An 18,581-nucleotide genomic window follows, 5' to 3' on the forward strand; every position below is an offset into this window, starting at 1 on the left:
AACACTGTCTTGAGCCAACAAGCCCCTCCTGCTCCTGCCTTATTATGTGTTCTTCGCTGAAAAATATTTTGTGTTTTCTATAGTTAGTCTTTCTTCTCCCTTACCCTACTATTCTCATTGACCACTATCCCACTGAAACATCTCTTGTAAAGGTTGCCATCAACCTCCACATTTCCAATTAAATAGGTATTTTTGATATCATTGTACCTGACTTTGCAATGACTAACCTAATTACCAACTCCTTCATTTTTGACACCCTCTTCTCTTGATCTTCATGTACTACCCTCTCCTGATTACCTTCCCACTTCGTTAAGCATTGCTTTTAAGCTCATTTGCTAGTTCCTTCTCCTCTGCTCAACTATAAATCAGATGTCATTCCTCTATATAAAAACCAAAACAACCCCATCACACTAAGAGGGAAAAATCCAAATCCTTTACCTGAAATTCTTACACGATCTACCACCTGCCTACTTCACTAGTCTAACTGCATACCATTCTTGCCCTCTGACACGATGTTTCGGCTATACTTGTCTTCTCTTTTCTCCACAATGTGTCAAGCTGTTTGTTCTGCCTGAATTGATCTTCCTCCATATCTTTAAATAATCTCTCCTTCTCATCATTCAGGACTCAGCTTAAGTCACCTCCAAGAGGGTTTTCATGAAGATGCTATCTAAGTTTGCTTCTTACTCTCTATTTCTATAACTTTTTTACTATAACATTTTCATTCTCAATATTTTCTTTTGTATTAGGTTAGTCATTTGTTGTTGTCTCTACTTACTAGACTATAAGATCCACTAGAACAGAGAAGTTCTCTGTCCTTCTCACTGTATATTCCAAACAACTAAAGATCAATAAACTGTTGTTGAATGAAGGGTGCCATCTGGAGGGGTGTTGGCAATATGCACAGATGAGTTTGGTCCTTTCTGAGTGCATAAAGATTACAATCTAATAGGAGGAGTTAGATTTTTATAATCATAATTATACTAATAAGCATATATAACCACAAAAAAGTATTCCAATCTCCTAAAAATTATACTGTACAATATTTTTGTGAAGATATACAGATGTAAACAGAGGAATAAACAGAGGGTAAACACAGGAGAAGTAAACAGAACAGGATGCTCTAGAACTAAGGTATCCTGCCTAGGGCCTCCAGTTCTTCCAGGACCTTATCACACTATATTAATAATTTTTGGGAAGTCTCTGAATGAGTATGCCAAGCTTCTAGTCATCTAGTTTGCTTCTTAGAATACTGTATTGTCCAATAAAAGAATGGAGAAGCAAGTTTATAACAAAGCCCGTTGCCTTCTGGAAAACCTGCAGTTCCGACTTGTGAAACAATGATACTTGGCACCTATCCAAGTAGCTCTCAGTTACTCAAACCCTATGGCACATGTAAGAGAACTCATTATGATTGGCTGCGTCACAAACTCAAATGCTTGAGAATTTTTACCCTAGAACTTTTATTTTTCAAGTCTCAACATCTTAGAGCACTATAAAATGACTTAGTTTTACTTCCTCTCTCTAGATTTTTACACTACACTTTCAAGTGAAGCAATTTAGAACAAAATGATTATGCATCTATTCTGTGTGTGGACTCCATACTGCCTATCATGCCTTTGACATTCCAGAGCTTACACTGGTTAATAAAAACTCTTTCTGCCATGAGGCCAAAAATAGAAGCATTAACATTCAGAGTTGTCCTTGAAAGTCATGTTGAGTCTATGTTTTCTGACTTATATAAGCTAAGAGTGGGAACATTCAGATGTGTCAGCCAGGAATTCTAAAAATAGTTATTAAATTAATACTGTGGTTGCCGATGTATTGTAAGTTGATATCTTTAATTTGGACAATTATTTTTTTTCCTGTCATTCAAGAGTGAGAACACATATAATCACATATACTAAAAACAACTATGAAATAATGCTATCCTGTTCACATTTATACATGTAAGTTGTTGTAATATATTTTAGTAAAGGGACTTGAGAAAAATCATTGTTCTATCCATGAAGTGCTTATTGTCAAACTGATTGAATCTTTCTAAAGAATATGTGATCAAATGTACTACTTACTTTCTCCAGTACTTAGATTTCTAATTCGTTTTGCTCATTCATTTGTTCTGTAATAAGAAATTATACTCTTGCCATGCTGATCAACATTTTATGCTTTTGCAGAAGTGCTAACACAATGAACCACTAAAGCTAGTTGTGAGCTGACAGCTTTAAAATCAAACAAAATAACTATTTGGATTTATAGTGAATAGAGGGAAATAAAAGAACATGGGAAAGTCCACAGTGGCTGAAAATCTTGAAGAGTGCATGGTGTAGATTAACATAAATTGTACCTGTTTTAAGCTATGTCCAACATCTCTTTTCTCTTCTATAATTTTGTAAATTATGTATCTTCTTTTACTCTTCATCAGAGATTAAAACATAAAGTTACAATGACCTTTCTAAGCATACTCAATAGCTGAAAGACAAAAGCTATTGCAGCATTATACTCATATTTCCTATTTTCCCAGACCTCGACTCTGAAAATAAATATTAATGAATACCACAGTTACTAGCCAATCTCAATATCAACAGAAGACAAAAGACCATGAAATATCCAATGTACAAAGTTCATTTTTTTAAAAGTTGATTCTTAGAGGTAGTAAAACTGCCACATATAAAAAGATGGACTTAAAAAGTTAAATTTTTCTGCCAATCTATGTATCTATGAATAATCGTGTTGATCACTGGTATAAAGTATACCCTCCTGCTCCCCTCTTCGAGAAAACATAGATTCTCAAGACTACTCTTTTTTAAAACAGATTAAAGTTTTGTAAAGCTATTTTAAAATTAATTTCAATAAAATATTTATTTCTTATGGATTTGAAATTCTCAAAGCTGGATTTATACAATGGAGATTTATGGTTGATTTTCTAATTAACCCTGAAATATGAGCTAAATTATTCTATATACTGATGTATCCCCAGAGAAGTATGCTATAATTTTTGCCTATTAGAAAATATATTCAAATTAAAATGTTTTAATATATGATTGTTAAAGTATGTTTATCTTTATTAAAAGTATATCAATTATTTACATATTCACAAATATATATATGTACTAGGTATTTTATTATGTATTTCTTGTCATTATTTTTATTAAATGAATGCATTTGCTACATTTACCAGATTTTTTTTAAAGTCTGTCATGCGCTTAATTAAATTTCTATACCATTATTAGATAGATACAAATGTCAGCAATGTTTGTTTCCTAATGTCAATGATCTTTTTTTCCTGTATGACAAGAGAAAAGGCCAAAAGTGAATTTTAACATTAAAAATGCTTAGATTTGACAAACTTAAATTTTGTTATACCTCTGTAAATAATTCTATTTCTTATAAAGTACTCTCAAAGAGCCTGACCAAATTTGTTATTCCCTTACTACATAGTCCCAATTTTATGATTTAAATATGACTTTTCTTCTACATCCTTTGAATGTCATCAGTGGTACCAAATTCTTCTTGCTCTGACCTATGCCAAGTTGGTTTTCAAAAACTGTCTTAGAACAATCACTAGAGAAATAGCCATTTCGACTTACACTATTTTGCCCTTTCTTAGCACACATGTGGAATAATGCATGGAAAATAAAGGCATGGAAATATATGAGGCTAAGTATTGGATTCAATGTCTAGAGGTGAAGAGTAGCAATTAATAGAAAGGCAGAGCAATAGAAAACAAAAACAAGGTTGGGTCCCCTGCAAGCTTCATAGGAGGGTATTTGGTATTTCCCTTCACCACAGTATATGCTCAGCAACATGGAACAGGAAAGAGCAGTGATTGCCTATGTGCACAGTTTATTTTATTATTCCACTTCAATGTTTAATCAACAGGAAATTGCCAACATGCAGGTCCTACACACACACACACACACACACACACACACACACACACACATGAGAAAGTGAAGTTTTCTATGGCCAGGATCCTCACCTGGCTCTGGTCAGCTAGCTCACTACACACGTGTGGGCAACACGTTGTTATTGACTCTATATAAAGAGCTCTGCCCAGTGCTCTGGGCTGCACAGCTGCAGGGCTGCAGTAGAGCAGAGACTGGAGTGGTGGCAACACTGAGGACAGAGACTGAGATGGCTGTGGGTGCAGAGAGGCCCAGAGGCAGAGACCGGCTGTGGCAGGCAAACTTATTTTGAGTGGATGGGACTCTGGTGATTGACCTGCCACCATGGGAATAAAGTTGGATATAAACCATTTCACCCCAAGAACGTCCCACTGTCATTTTTTCAGTCTCATTGAAAAAATAGTGAACTTGTCCAGGGCTGAAACCCATTGGCAAGACAGACAGACAGACAGACAGACAGACACACACACACACACACACACACACACACCTAAAAACAACAGTCTGTGGGTTCTGCATGGATTCTGAAGCCATCTAGTGCCTGAAACATATCACTTTAAATTAATATAATTAGAAATATGTTTAATAAAATATTTAGCTTAAGTAATTGTAGTTTTTTTTAGCTTACCCAAATAAATGTACACAGAAGGAAAGACCAATGAGAACAAAGCTTGTATCAAATATAACACTTGTAAAAATCCTTAAGAAACCAGAAAAGTTTCTATGAATGGGATAAATCCAATATTTACTAAAGTAATATCCTGGAAAATACATCTCAGGAACAAAAAGAATCCTTACATACTAATTAACAATTGCCTAATGCATCCAGATGTGAATTGATTTTATTTTCAAATAAAAGTGTCCTGGCCAAATCAAGAAGTTTTCAGATTTCTTAGGAAATGATGGGGAGGTAGGCAATTTATTCTTCTCTTCACCTTTTCTCTTATGGCCACTCTTACTCCTTCTTTCCATCACCTCTGCTCTGGGCTAGGTTCTATATCCCCTGCTTCCCTGAATGAAATGATCTGAAAATGACTTGCCATTTTCTTTTCAGACCAATATTCACTTGCTAAGCCTGACTGGTTACAGTACTATTTAGTTCTCCATGACAATCTATTTATGGTATGTAATTTTGTTGTAAATTTGCTGAATATTTTAAATAAGCTTCCTCAACAGAAGAGCTTTTATTTTGATATCTACTTAAATATGATTGTATAATTATATTAGTCTTTATATCAGAATCCACTGTTTTTATCTTTTTGTCTGAAAGAAGTGCTTACATTTCTGCTAACTCCTAATCTACCAAAGGGGGGCCTGAAAGACCATTTCAGCGAAGATACTTGAAAGATCTTAAAAGCACCTAATGCTTCCCCAATTGCAGGAAGGAGGCTCAGTAAACACAAAAAAGTGTTTCAAAAACAGAGTTGGCAATGTGCCCCTACATCTTTCAGAATAAAAATAGAGAAGGGCATAATATGCGTGACAGACTGACAAAAAAAGTTCACATTTAAAGGTGTTGGATCTGAACTTAGTTTTCCTGGGTTTGATTCCTGGAAGCATTGCTAATCAGCTATGTGACCTTGAGGAAGTTTCAACCATACCAAGCCTTAGCTTTCTAATTTTCAAAACTGGTATAATAAGAGCACCTATTTCTTTACGTGGATAGTGGACTGAATAAGCTGTAATTGGTTAGCACCTCATCTGGCACACAGTATGAACTTAATAAATGTAAACAGCTAGTTAGTTCTAAAACCTTATATTTGGGCATATTCACAACAAAACTTTAAACCACACTGCTATAACCCAACATTCACCAAATTCACCCACATCTAATCCATGCTGTGCACCATGCTGTAATAGGTATCATGAGCACAGAAAGGGAATGTGGTTTTGGAAATCCAAGAAAAGAAAGGCTGAAGGAACAACATAGTGCTACGATCTAGAGAAATACATAATGAATTTTAAATCCTTAAATAAGACTTTAACTTCCAAATTATTTACATGACATTAACAACAGTAGCTTCAAACTAATCTAGGGGTCCCATACATTGCTGAAGAATTAGCATGGTGAGAGGAGCTACTTTATGGAATTAGGAGGACAGATGCCAATCACTAAATAATAGCCCTCGATTCTCCCGCCTTTCCTCCTCCCTCTGCAATCTATGCACGATACATGCATCCGTACATCTTGCATATAGCTGCACCACTGAAATCAGAAATTAGATATACTGAACACCAAGAAAACCTAATAAATGATTACAACTGCCTTTAGCCCCACAATAATTATTGATAAAGAACAGAAGAAGATTATGGGGAGAGCTGTTTGAGGTGGAAGGTTTCCGGTTCAGCACAGAGGAATTAAATGCATTGAATGGCTAATAGTATGTAGATGTATATTCAATTCTACTGATTTTCCTCCTGCTCAGCATTACTGCCATTCTCATTAGAAGCCTATTTACTTCTATATTCTCTTTCTACCCCTTGTGCCCTAATTTTAAACAAAGAGCTACAGGATTAATGTTGAAAAATCATTTCCTTGAGCATTCTACTTCTGAGCATTTCATACACTAATGTGCTATTTGCCCATTGTTTACTCTGAGTTTGAGGACTTAATACACAGTCTCTGTGTCTCTTCCATCTAGATTATCCCCAAGCCTAGGAAACTGAAGGCCATACCTTCCCTGATTTCTTCACTGCTTTCCCCATTTGTTCTAGCCTCTAAGATCATTACTGGAGTCAGCTTCACTGGAATCTCAGAATTGAGGGAAACAGTCTGGATTCAAAGGCAGACAGGTCAAAATGAAAAGCCCAAATCTACCAATTACTACTTAACTACCTTGGGCAACTCCTTAACCTCTCTGAACAATTTATTTATCTTCAAACTGGGGATTTAAATTCCTCCAGGACAGGTTTAGTACTAGAATTAAATGAGTAATACATTAGAATCAGCTACCACAGTGCTTAGAATTGGTAGGCAGTGAGGAAATGCTCATTTTCTTCTATTTCTGACATTATCACCATATCATTCCATTCTCGGACTAAGATCTATGGAAATAGCCCCTCTGGGTATCAGTATTTATTCTCAATATCCTTGCTAATCATAGCACATACCTTTTAATTAATAAACATTCTCAGTGTGCTGAAATGGCATAACATCATGCAAAAATACCTGATTTAGTTGTTTTCTCATTCTCACTAATTTTGACCCGGATCTTTAATTGTTAATGGAATATAAAATGATATGCAGTATAAATTATCTCTGACGTGTAGTTCTATTGAATAATAGAGTACTACCAGTTGTACCACTAGAAATCATTCTGTTAATAACAGAACTATGAAACATACAATTATAGTATATGGTAGTTAACAATTTTATATTCCTTAGTAACACAGTGCTAATTTCAATCTTATTTTTAACATGAGATTAGATTTATAGTCATACATTTTGTTATACATGAATATATTTTTCAAGAAAAATTACTTTCTTAAAATTCATATTATATTTCTTGTGGCTGTCTTGTGAAGAATTTTCCCCTAAAATGCATTCTAAAATGTTTTATATATGTAAATAATTCATTTGTATTATTAATGTTGCATTGCCTATTCAAGGGAGCTGAAATTAACTGTTCTTTGTTAAGGAAAATAGATACTTTACATGAGACTAACTCAGTAAGCCAGAGATAGGGTCCTCTATTTCCTTTTTTTTTTTTTACCCTTCTCAGAGGCCAGAAATTTCTAATAAAGAAGCATTACAGGAGAAACTAAGTATAAAATATAAAGTGTCTCCAAGATGAGGGGGTCTTAGTTATACTTCAGTACATGCAGTGATGCACTTTAAAACAAGGCTGTGACATTTTGAGCAAAATTACTTGAGTCAGTACCCAGTGATTCCTAATTAACTAATTAGTAGTCTATTAGCTAGAATCACTTGATTTGTTAAAATAAGAATATGGGCATGGATTTCATTGATATTGTTAATATTTTAATGAAATTAATGGCATTCTCTCATATGCAAAGTTATCCTTGGAATATACTGCTTGTTTATAGTATGTTGATGGGAAATTAGCTTTCTTCTCAACTAGATTGAAAACTTTAAAACGGTATCATACATATACTGCTCTGTAGACTATGTGATATCCTTTTCTACATTAACTTGCCACATCTTTATAGCAAAAGAATATTGTTACCACACACATCAATTTCATATGGACAGGAGTCATGTCTTATACATTCATAATAGCTAAGATCATTCATATAATTCTGGGTATCAGGTATTATTCTAAGTATTTTCATGTAATTGTGTATTAAATATTTTTTATCAATTCTGTAAGACAGATATCATCATCATCCTGACTTCATACTTGGGAAAACTCAGGCAAAAAATGGTTAAGTAACTTGGGCAAAATCATTCAGCTCACAAGTGACAGAGCTAGGTTTTAATCCTAGTTTAGGCAGTCTAGTTTCAGAATCTGAGTTATACTTCTTCTAAGAGATGTTAATTTAGCTCAAATAAATCTAAGATATAAATCCATCTCTTTTGTGTAACTCCACATGAAAAAGCACATAAATAAAAAGAAACTCATCTGTAAGTGTATGTGCATGTGTGTATATTCAGTTGATTCCACGATTTATCCCTCTGTTGACACCTTAATTTCACCTATTAGATTTCAAAGACTACTACCACAAAGCTTGCTTAAAAAAATCCATTCAGGTTAGGTGCTACTATATGTTTTTACTTTTTGAAAGCAATTTAACAATGGGTCATCTTAGTGACAAATGCCAATCACAAAATAGTGTTTAACATGGAGTTGGGGGCATTAGTAGAAGGTTCAAGTTACTTTTATCTGCATGGCTTAGTTTCCCTGGGTAATATTGTTTTTCACTTTTTGCTCAGAATCTTTCTTCTCTGGAGATTCTCTCTTGATACCTACTTGTCATAATACTGGGTATTAATATAGTCACGGGGTCTTCTCCCACTTGACAGAATGTATGTTTTTCTCCCAATGGTTCCTATTGCCTGGCCCTTAAAGTTCAAGTAAGATCTACATGGAAACCAAAGAAAGAGACAGAACATCTATAGGCCTTGTCCTGCTCCTTTTTTACTAAGAATCTGGGAAGAAAGGTTAATTTGTAAGCCCAGCTTAAAAGGGCCAACCAGATCCAATTTAGCCTAGGACTGGGGTCAGAAGGAAAAAAAAAAAAGAGTCCTTATAATTTATATGAAGTTCAACCTAACTCACAAGGCCAGAGTTCTACACACAAATTTTAAAACAAAGTCTTATGATTACTGACAGTTTGCCTGGATGGTCCACTCTGCACATCTTCCTCATGAATCCTGTGGTAGGTAGCCAGCTAAGGATTTGATCCCATTGAATGGCTTTCCTTTTTCATATAACCAAGGGTTACAGCCTTGATATCGGTGGATATACCCAAGCATGACTGCTGGTGGCATCTTCTATGATATTTACAGATATTGGGGTTACAACCATTAGGATCTTTTAACAGGGAATGAAACAGAGATAGAAGGAAAGGACAAAAGCTAGAAGTAGTGAGAAGGTACCAGAAATAGTATCTCCATGTAAATTGCTTTATAGATGTATTCCATCTTTCTATAGGAGTTGTTTTCTTGTCCCTACTCACAATTTTTTATTGTTTTAAGATTTGTGGCTCTGTCAGCAAGGAAGCAATGATAAAGCCTCTGTGTGTGATAGTACTAGTCAGAATTATTTAAAGTATCTGCTCCAAATAACATTTACTGAGCATCAGTTATGTGCTATGTACTTGGCTAGGCATTGGAGAAACACATAAGAAGTCTATCAGGTTCTCTGGCTGTAGCACAGTGTTTTTTTCCTAATTACACTGTTTATCTTTACTGCCATAGCCATCAAACATTCATTAAGCACTATGGGACCAAAAGATAGAAAACGGAATGGAATTTTATAGCATTAATAACTTTTTATAGCAGTAACTAATGTACTTTTTATTGAAATATAGTTGATACACAATTTTATATTAGTTTCAGGTGTACAACATAGTTATTCAAGAATTATACATATTATGAAATGTTCACCATGATAAGTGTAGTTACCATCTGTCACTTTATAAAGTTAGTACAATATTATTGACTCTGCTCCCTATGCTGTATTTTTCATCCCTGTGACTTGTTTATTTTATAACTGATATTTTGTATGTCTTTATTGCATTCACCAGTTTTGCCCACCCCCATCACCCCTCCCCTATAGCAACCCAGTTTTCTGTATTCATAAGTCTATTTGTTTTGTTTGCTTATTTTTGTAGATTCCATATATAAGTGAAATCATATAGTATTTGTCTTTCTCTGTCTGAATTAGTTTGCTTAGCATAATGCCCTCCATGCATGTTGTTGCAAATACCAAGGTTTTGTTCTTTTTTATGTCTCAATAATATTCCATTATATATATGTACCACCTTTTCTTTATCCATTCATCTATTGCTGAACACTTAAGTTCTTTTCCTAATATCTGAACCATTGTAAATAATGTTGGAGTAAACATAGGGGTGCAAATATATTTTTAATTAGTGATTACAGAAGGCCAACAGACACATGAAAAGATGCTCAACATCACTAATCATTGGGGAAATGCTCATCAAAACCACAATGAGATGTCATGTCACACCAGTCAGAATGGCTAAAATAAACAGTACAAGAAATAACAAGTGTTGGCAAAGATGGGAAAAAAAGGGAAGCTCCTACACTCTCGGTGGGAATATAAATTGGTGCAGCCATGTGGAGGTTCCTCAGAAAATCAAAAATAGAAATACCATATGACCTACTAATTTCACTTCTGGGGATTTACCTGAAGAAAACAAAATAACATGTACTTTTATTCTTGCTAAAGATGGAGGCAAGCTGACTAGTTCTAAAAACAGTACTTGATTTTATGGTATTCTTAGCCTTCAGAATCATACCTCTTATTCCCAATCACTGCATTACTCTTTTAGTATTGTCTATTTTTAAAAATCTGTCTTTGGCCTTCCAATTGCCCAGTAGCAGAGTCTATTATTTTGAGCCTTTGCTCATTCCCTAAATCTGTTACCATTGGTTCCTTGTTGATTTCCAAAGTGTTTCTTATACCTGTTAATAATTTGCATTGACACTGGCTTCATTTCAGATCTGCATACTTCCTGCAATATCTTCTTAACATGTCATCTGGCCTCCTGTTTATCAGTGTTCTAATTTATCTTATAATATATATCTTAAAAATTAAGATAAATTTTCCTAAATCACTGTTCTCTTCAGTTTAATTTCTCATCAATAATAGCTTCCTGTTACCCACAGAGTAACTCTACATACCTGAGTCTTGAGTTCAAGACCCTCTGATCAGGCTGTAGCCCTATTGCACCAACCATAGTGTAACACATTACCCAGGCAAGTGACATACCCTATATTTCCCTACCTCATTTTCTTTGCCCCCAAAAATCACTGATTTTAATATTAACAAGCCACATGTCATATTCTGCCCTGTATAATTGTCAGCTGTTTTCTATCTTTATCTGATGTACTAGCCTGTGAGCTTCTTGAGGGAAATTCCATGTATAGTAGGTCTCTGTATTCTTCACAGCACCTGTTGTGCTTTAAAAAGTATTTGTTCAGTAATGCAGAATAGAAAGCAATGGAATAAAATGAAATGTCAAATCCTTTAGCAAAATTATACTTAAACTGCCCCCATTACATGAACATCTAGATCATTTTAAAGGTCACCAGAAGAGGAGGTTTTATAATCATAGTAACCCAAATGTTTGAGATTAGCTAAGCTTCAAGGAAAGGATAGGTGACTGAGCTTCTAAGAGATCATTTAACTTGTATTATCAGTATGTAACAAAGAACATTCACTGAAGTCAAAATATAGTGCACATCTCACATTTATTTGCAAATTCAAATAACTTGTATGGCAAGGATTGTGTTAATGTTGTTATTAAACCAATGTAGCTAATAACAAAAGTCTAAGTCTCTTCAAAGAACCGGAAACTTTGCTAGTAAATTAAGCTTTAAACCTCATCTCAGCCCAACTGTGCTGTAAGACAAGATTCCTCAGTCTAATATTCTCCTTTTGATAGAAGGACCCTACAAAATAGCAAACATCTTTCCCATTAGTGAATCTTCAATCCAACAACAGACTTTTATTCCTCAATACTATTGTTACTTCTTCAAGGGGAAATCCTTTTATTCCTTATCAATTGCACTAAGAAAGTCTGTCTCTTAAGACACAAAGAGCCAACCAGAATTTTTTCTGACCTGCTCCTTCACAAGGGGAATGATATTTGCAATTTATTCATTCCCAAGAGAATCTTTTTTGGGTAACTCAGATCTAAAGTAAACCTCAAACTTATCTTCCCAAAGAAATAAATATAAATAATGGTCTATTCCAAATTTTACAGCAAACTGAACTATTCCCAGTTACCCAGAGTTGACAGTTTGGCTAGATTTAATAATAACCACTAATACAGGATCAATCATTACACTTTGCCTAATTGGAAGATTCAGTAAAAGTGACTTATATCCATGGCATTTCAACAGTGGTTACATTTCTAGCCTGCCTTGTAATAAAATGTGGTTGAAATGAATATAGTAAAAGATCCTAAAGATCCTTTCACAGAACATAGAGAAGCATATCTGCAATATTCCTCGTGAACTTGAAAGACTTGCAAATATTTAATTTTACCCTCCAACTGAGAAAGAGACCGCCAGATCCCTCTGAACTAAGCAGAATTTAAATAAATTCCCAGCAAAGAAAACCTGTATGTTTTCTTTAATTTGGGCATCTATAATCATAACTTGGGAAAATAAAGAGGAAGATTCAAGGATTTAATGTCTATCTATACAAAAAAATTGTAAAAAGTAAATATTATGTTAGGTGGGAAGTGTGGTGGTACAGCAGGTTGGAATTGCTTTTTTGACTATTTCAGTGTTACTGATATATATTGTTGTCAGAGGGAGAAATTTCCTTTTCATTTTCTTACAATTCTTGGGAAGAAAAGATGTAAAGTGAAATGATGACTATTTAAATAGGGCCTTAGTTTGAACTCAGGTACCTAAGGAAAGAACACTTATCTTCTGCTTTATAAAGCATGGCAAGACTAAAAAATCATTACCCCTTTTAGTGTATACTTTTAAGAAAATCTATGTTTCACATTTAAATAAATGCAATTCCTTTATAAATTGTTTGGTTTTGTTAAATCATTTTCTTCTTACCATAATACATCAAGTAACAAAAGTATATTATCAATTGTCAGGCTGTCTCTTACCTATATGCTTTTCCCTTATCTTACTTTCTTTATATTTTTATTCATTTACTGATGGACACTTACATTGCTTCCATATGTTGGCTACTGTAAATAGTGCTGTGATAAACATAGGTGTGCATACGTCTTTTTGAATCTGAGAACTTCTATTCTTTGCATAAATTCCTAAGAGTGGGAAACCCGGGTCAAATGATATTTCTGTTTTTAGTTTTTTGAGGAACCTCCATATTGCTTTCCACAATGGTTGAACTAGCTTACATTCCCACCAGCAGTGTAGGAGGGTTCCCCTTTCTCTGCATCCTTGCCAGCATTTGTTGTTCCAAGTCTTTTTGATGTTGTCCATCCTAACTGGTGTGAGGTGATATTTCATTGTGTTTTTAATTTGCATTTCCATGATAATTAGTGATGTGGAGCATCTTTTCATTTACCTGTTGGCCATCTGAATTTCTTCTATGGAGAAGTGTCTGTTCATATCCTCTGCCCATTTCTTAATTGGGTTATTAGCTTTTTCGGTGTTGAGGCATGTGAGCTATTTATATATTTTGGATGTTTACCCCTTGCCTGATATGTCATCTACAAATATATTCTCCCATACTGTAGGATGCCTTTTGGTTTTGCTGATGGTGTACTTTCTTGTATGAAGATTTTTAGCTTGATGCAGTCCCATTTGTTCATTTTTGATTTTGGTTCCCTTGCCCAAGGAGATGCGTTCAGGAAAAAGTTGCTCAAGTTTATATTTAGGAGATTTTTGCCTATGTTTTCTTCTGAGAGTTTTATGGTTTGATGATTTACATTCAGATCTTTGAATGTATGGGGTTAGAAAATAATCCAGTTTCATTCTCTTACATGTAGCTGTACAGTTTTGCCAACAACAGTTGTTGAAGAGGCTGTCATTTCCCTATTGCATGTCCATGGCTCCTTTATAGTATTAATTGACCATATATGCTTAGATTTATATCTGGGCTCTCTAGTCTGTTCTACTGACCTATGGATCTGTTCTTGTGCCAGTAACAAATTGTCTTGATTACTGTGGCTTTGTAGTAGAGCTTGAAGCCAGGGAGCGTAATCACCCCATCTTTATTCTTCCTTCTCAGGATTGCTTTGGCTATTCGGGGTCCTTAGTGGTTCCATATGAATTTTGGAACTATTTGTTCCAGTTCGTTGAAGAATGCTGTTTGGTATTTTGATAGGGATTGCATTGAATCTGTAGATTGTTTTAGGCAGGATAGCCATTTTGACAATATTAATTCTTCCTATCCATGAGCAAAGGATGTGTTTAAATTTATTGGTATCTTCTTTAATTACTCTCATGAGTGTCTTGTAGTTTTCAGGGTATAGGTCTTTCACTTCCTTGGTTAGGTTTATTCCTAGGTATTTTATTCTTTTTGATGTAATTGTGAATGGAATTGTTTTCCTGATTTCTTTCTGCTAGTTTATCATTAGTGTATAGGAATGCAACAGATTTCTGTGTATTAATTTTGGATCCCGCAACTTTGCTGAATTCAGATATTAGATCTAGTAGTTTTGGAGTGCATTGTTTAGGGCTTTTTATTTATGACATCATATCATCTGCAAACAATGACAGTTTAACTTCTTTGCCAATCTGGATGCCTTTTATTTCTCTGTGTTGTCTGATTGCTGTGGCTAGGACCACCAGAACTATGTTGAATAAAAGCGGGGAGAGTGGGCATCCTTGCATTGTTCCTGATCTTAAAGGAAAACGTTTCAGTTTCTCACTATTAAATATGATGTTGGCTGTGGGTTTGTCACATATGACATTTATTATGTTGAGGTACTTGCCCTCTATACCATTTTGTTGAGAGTTTTCATAATGAATGGATGTTGAGTTTTGTCTAATGCTTTTTCAGCATCTATGGAGATGATCATGTGGTTTTTGTCTTTCTTTTTGTTGATGTGGTGGTGATGTTGATGGATTTTTTAATATGTTTCCATCCTTGCATCCCTGGAATAAATTCTATTTGATCATGATAGGTGATCTTTTTGATGTATTTTTTAATTTGGTTTGATAATATTTTGTTTAGTATCTTTGCATCTATATTCATTAGGGACATTGGTTTGCAATTTTCTTCTTTTGCGGTGTCTTTGCATGGTTTTGGTATCACAGTGATGCTGGCTTCATACAATGAGTTTGGAAGTATTCCCTACTCTTCTATTTTGTGAAAAACTTTAAGGAGAATGGGTATTAGGTGTTCACTAAATGTTTGATAAAATTCAGTGGTGAAGCCATCTGGTTCAGGTGTTTTGTTTTTAGGGAGTTTTTTGGTTACCAATTCAATTTTGTTGTTGGTAATTGGTCTGTTAAGATTTTCTCTTTCTTTGTGTCAGTCTTGGAAGGTTGTATTTTTCTAGAAAGTTGTCCATTTCTTCTAGGATATCCAGTTTGTTAGCATATATTTTTCATAGTATTCTCTCATAATTCTTTGTATTTCTCTGGGTTCCGTAGTAATTTTTCCTTTCTCATTTATGATTCTGTTTATGTGTGTAGACTCTTCTTTTTGATAAGTCTGGCTAGGGGTTTATCTATTTTGTTAATTTTCTCAAACAACCAGCTCCTGCTTTCATTAATTCTTTCTATTGTTTTATGCTTATCAAATTTATTTATTTCTGCTCTGATCTTTATCATGTCCCTCCTTCTACTGATTTGAGCCTCATTTCTTCTTCTTTTTCTAGTTTCCTTAATTGTGTGTTTAGACTGTTCATATGTGATTTTTCTTCTTTCCTGAGGTAGGCCTGTATTGCAATATACATCCCTCTTAGCACGGCCTTTGCTGTGTCCCACATATTTTGTGGTGTTGAGTTATTGTTGTCATTTGTCTCCATATATTGCTTGATCTCTATTTTTGTTTGGTCATTGATCCATTGATTATTTAGGAGCATGTTGTTAAGCATCCATGTGTTTCTGAGCTTTTTCATTCTCTTTGCATAATTTATTTTTAATTTCATACCTTTGTGGTCTGAGAAGCTGGCTGGCCCAATTTCAATCTTTTTGAATTTACTGAGGATATTTTAGTGGCCCAGTATATGATCTATTCTTAAAAATATTCCATGTGCACTTGAGAAGAATGTGTATCCTACTGCTTTTGAGTGGAGTGTTCTGTAGATGTCAGTTAGTTCCACCTGTTCCATTGTGTTTTTCAGTGCTTCTGTCGCCTTACTTATTTTCTGTCTGCTGATCTGTCCTTTGGAGTGAGTGGGGTGCTGAAGTCTCCTAAAATGAATGCATCGCATTCTATTTCCCCTTTAATTCTGTATTTGTTGCACATATTTGGGTGCTTCTGTGTGGGGTACATAGATATTTATAATGCTTATATCCTCTTGTTGGACAGACCCCTTTACCATTATATAATGTCCTTCTTTATCGCTTGTTACTTTCTTTGTTTTGAAGTCTATTTTATCTGATACAAGTATTGCAACTCCTGCTTTTTTCTCCTTATTGTTTCCATGAAGTATCTTTTTCCATCCCTATGTCTTTGGGTTTAAAGTGAGTCTCTTATAGGCAGCATATAGGTGGGTCTTTTTTTTTTATCTATTCAGTGACTCTATGTCTTTTGATTGGTGCATTCAGATCATTTACATTAAGGGTGATAATCGATAGGTATGTACTTATTGCCTTTGCAGGCTTCAGATCTGTGGTTACCAAAGGTTTAAGGGTAACTTCCTTACTATCTGTCAAGTTTAACTCACTTAATATACTATTACAAACACAATCTAAGGTTCTTTTTTTTGTACTCCTTTTTCTTCCTCCTCCGTGCTTTACATTTTAGGTACCATATTATGCACTCTTTGTCTATCCCTTGACTGACTTTGGGGATGGTTGATTTAATTTTACATCTTCTTAGTAATTAATTGTTCTACTTTCTTTACTATCATTTTATTTCTTCTGGTGATAGCTATTTACCCTTAGGAGCACTTCCATCTAGAAAAGTGCCTCTAAAATACACTGTAGAGATGGTTTGTGGGTGGTATATTCTCTCAGCTTTTGCTTATCTGGAAATTGATTAATCCCTTCTTCAAATTTAAGTGATAATCTTGCCAGGTAGAGTATTCTTGGTTTGAGGCCCTTCTGTTTCATTGCATTAAATATAGCACATCACTCCCTTCTGACCTGTAAATTTTCTGTTGAGAAATCTGATGATAGCCTAATGGGTTTTCCTTTGTATATGTTCTTTTTTCTCTCTGGCTGCTTTTAATACTCTGTCTTTATCCTTGATCTTTGCCATTTTAATTGTTATATGTATTGGTGTTGTCTTCCTTGGGGATCCTTGTGTTGGGAGATCTGTGCACCTCCATGGCCTGAGAGGCTATTTCCTTCCCAAGATTGGGGAAATTTTCAACAATTATTTCTTCAAAGACACTTTCTATGCCTTTTACTCTCTCTTGTTTTTCTGGTACCCCTATAATGCAAATATTGTTCTGTTTGGATTGGTCACACAGTTTCTCTCAATATTCTTTCATTCCTAGAGATCCTTTTTCTCTCTGTGCCTCAGCTTCTTTTTATTCCTGTTGTGTAATTTCTATTTCATTTACTATTTCCTCTACTTCATCTAATCTGCTTTTAAGTCCCTCCATTGCATGTTTCATTTCAGATACTGTATTCTTGAATGTTTGTATCTCATTCTTGATATTCCTCCCTGAGTTCTTGAATATTTTTCTGTAGCTTCATGAGCATGTTTATGATTTTTATTTTGAGATCTTTTTCAGGAAGAGTTATGAGTTCAGTTTCACTTTGCCCTCTTTTTGTTGTTTGTGGGATTTTGATTTGAACCAGGTTCCTTTGACATTTCATATTTGTATGTGGCGCCCTCTAGTTCCCAGAAGCTCTACTCTCTGGTGCTGCTCAATCCCTGGAGCGATGACAGGGGTCTTAGGGAAGCAGCACCATTGCCTGTCATGAGGAAAGAGGTCTTTCCTGCTTACCAGCTACAGTGCCTGTGTCCACTGCTAGGGCCAGTGGGTCAAGCACTCCGGGAGATGCCTCTATGCTTTGCATTTGTAGCTGCTGTAGGGGGGGCCGCCTTCCAGCTGGCCTGCAACAATGGCAGGGATAGCCAGTTTGCAAGCCAGTGCCAGCTGGGAGGAAGGTGCAGAAGGCTGCATATCACAGTGGCATCCTTGGAGCTGTCCTCAAGAACTCAGGGAGGAATATCAAGAATGAGATACAAATGTTCAAGAATACAGTATCTGAAATGAAACATACAATGGAGGGACTTAAAAGAAGATTAGATGTAGAGGAGACAGTAAATGAAATAGAAATTACAGACTAGGAATACAAAGAAGCTGAAGCAGAGAGAGAAGAAAAGATCTCTGGGAATGAAAAAATATTGAGTAGCCAGCCAGGGGGATGGAGTACCTGAAGCGCCTAAAAGTTCCCAC

General features: G+C 35.1%; 1 protein-coding gene across 1 annotated transcript in view; it reads right to left on the minus strand.

The window, feature by feature from the left end:
- The window catches only part of DMD (dystrophin), a 2,193,636-nt gene that overhangs the window by 1,514,923 nt on the left and 660,132 nt on the right, over positions 1 to 18,581 (minus strand). The window lies entirely within an intron of this gene.

This window comes from Manis pentadactyla, chromosome X, assembly GCF_030020395.1.
Source record: "Manis pentadactyla isolate mManPen7 chromosome X, mManPen7.hap1, whole genome shotgun sequence".
Lineage (NCBI taxonomy): Eukaryota > Metazoa > Chordata > Mammalia > Pholidota > Manidae > Manis > Manis pentadactyla.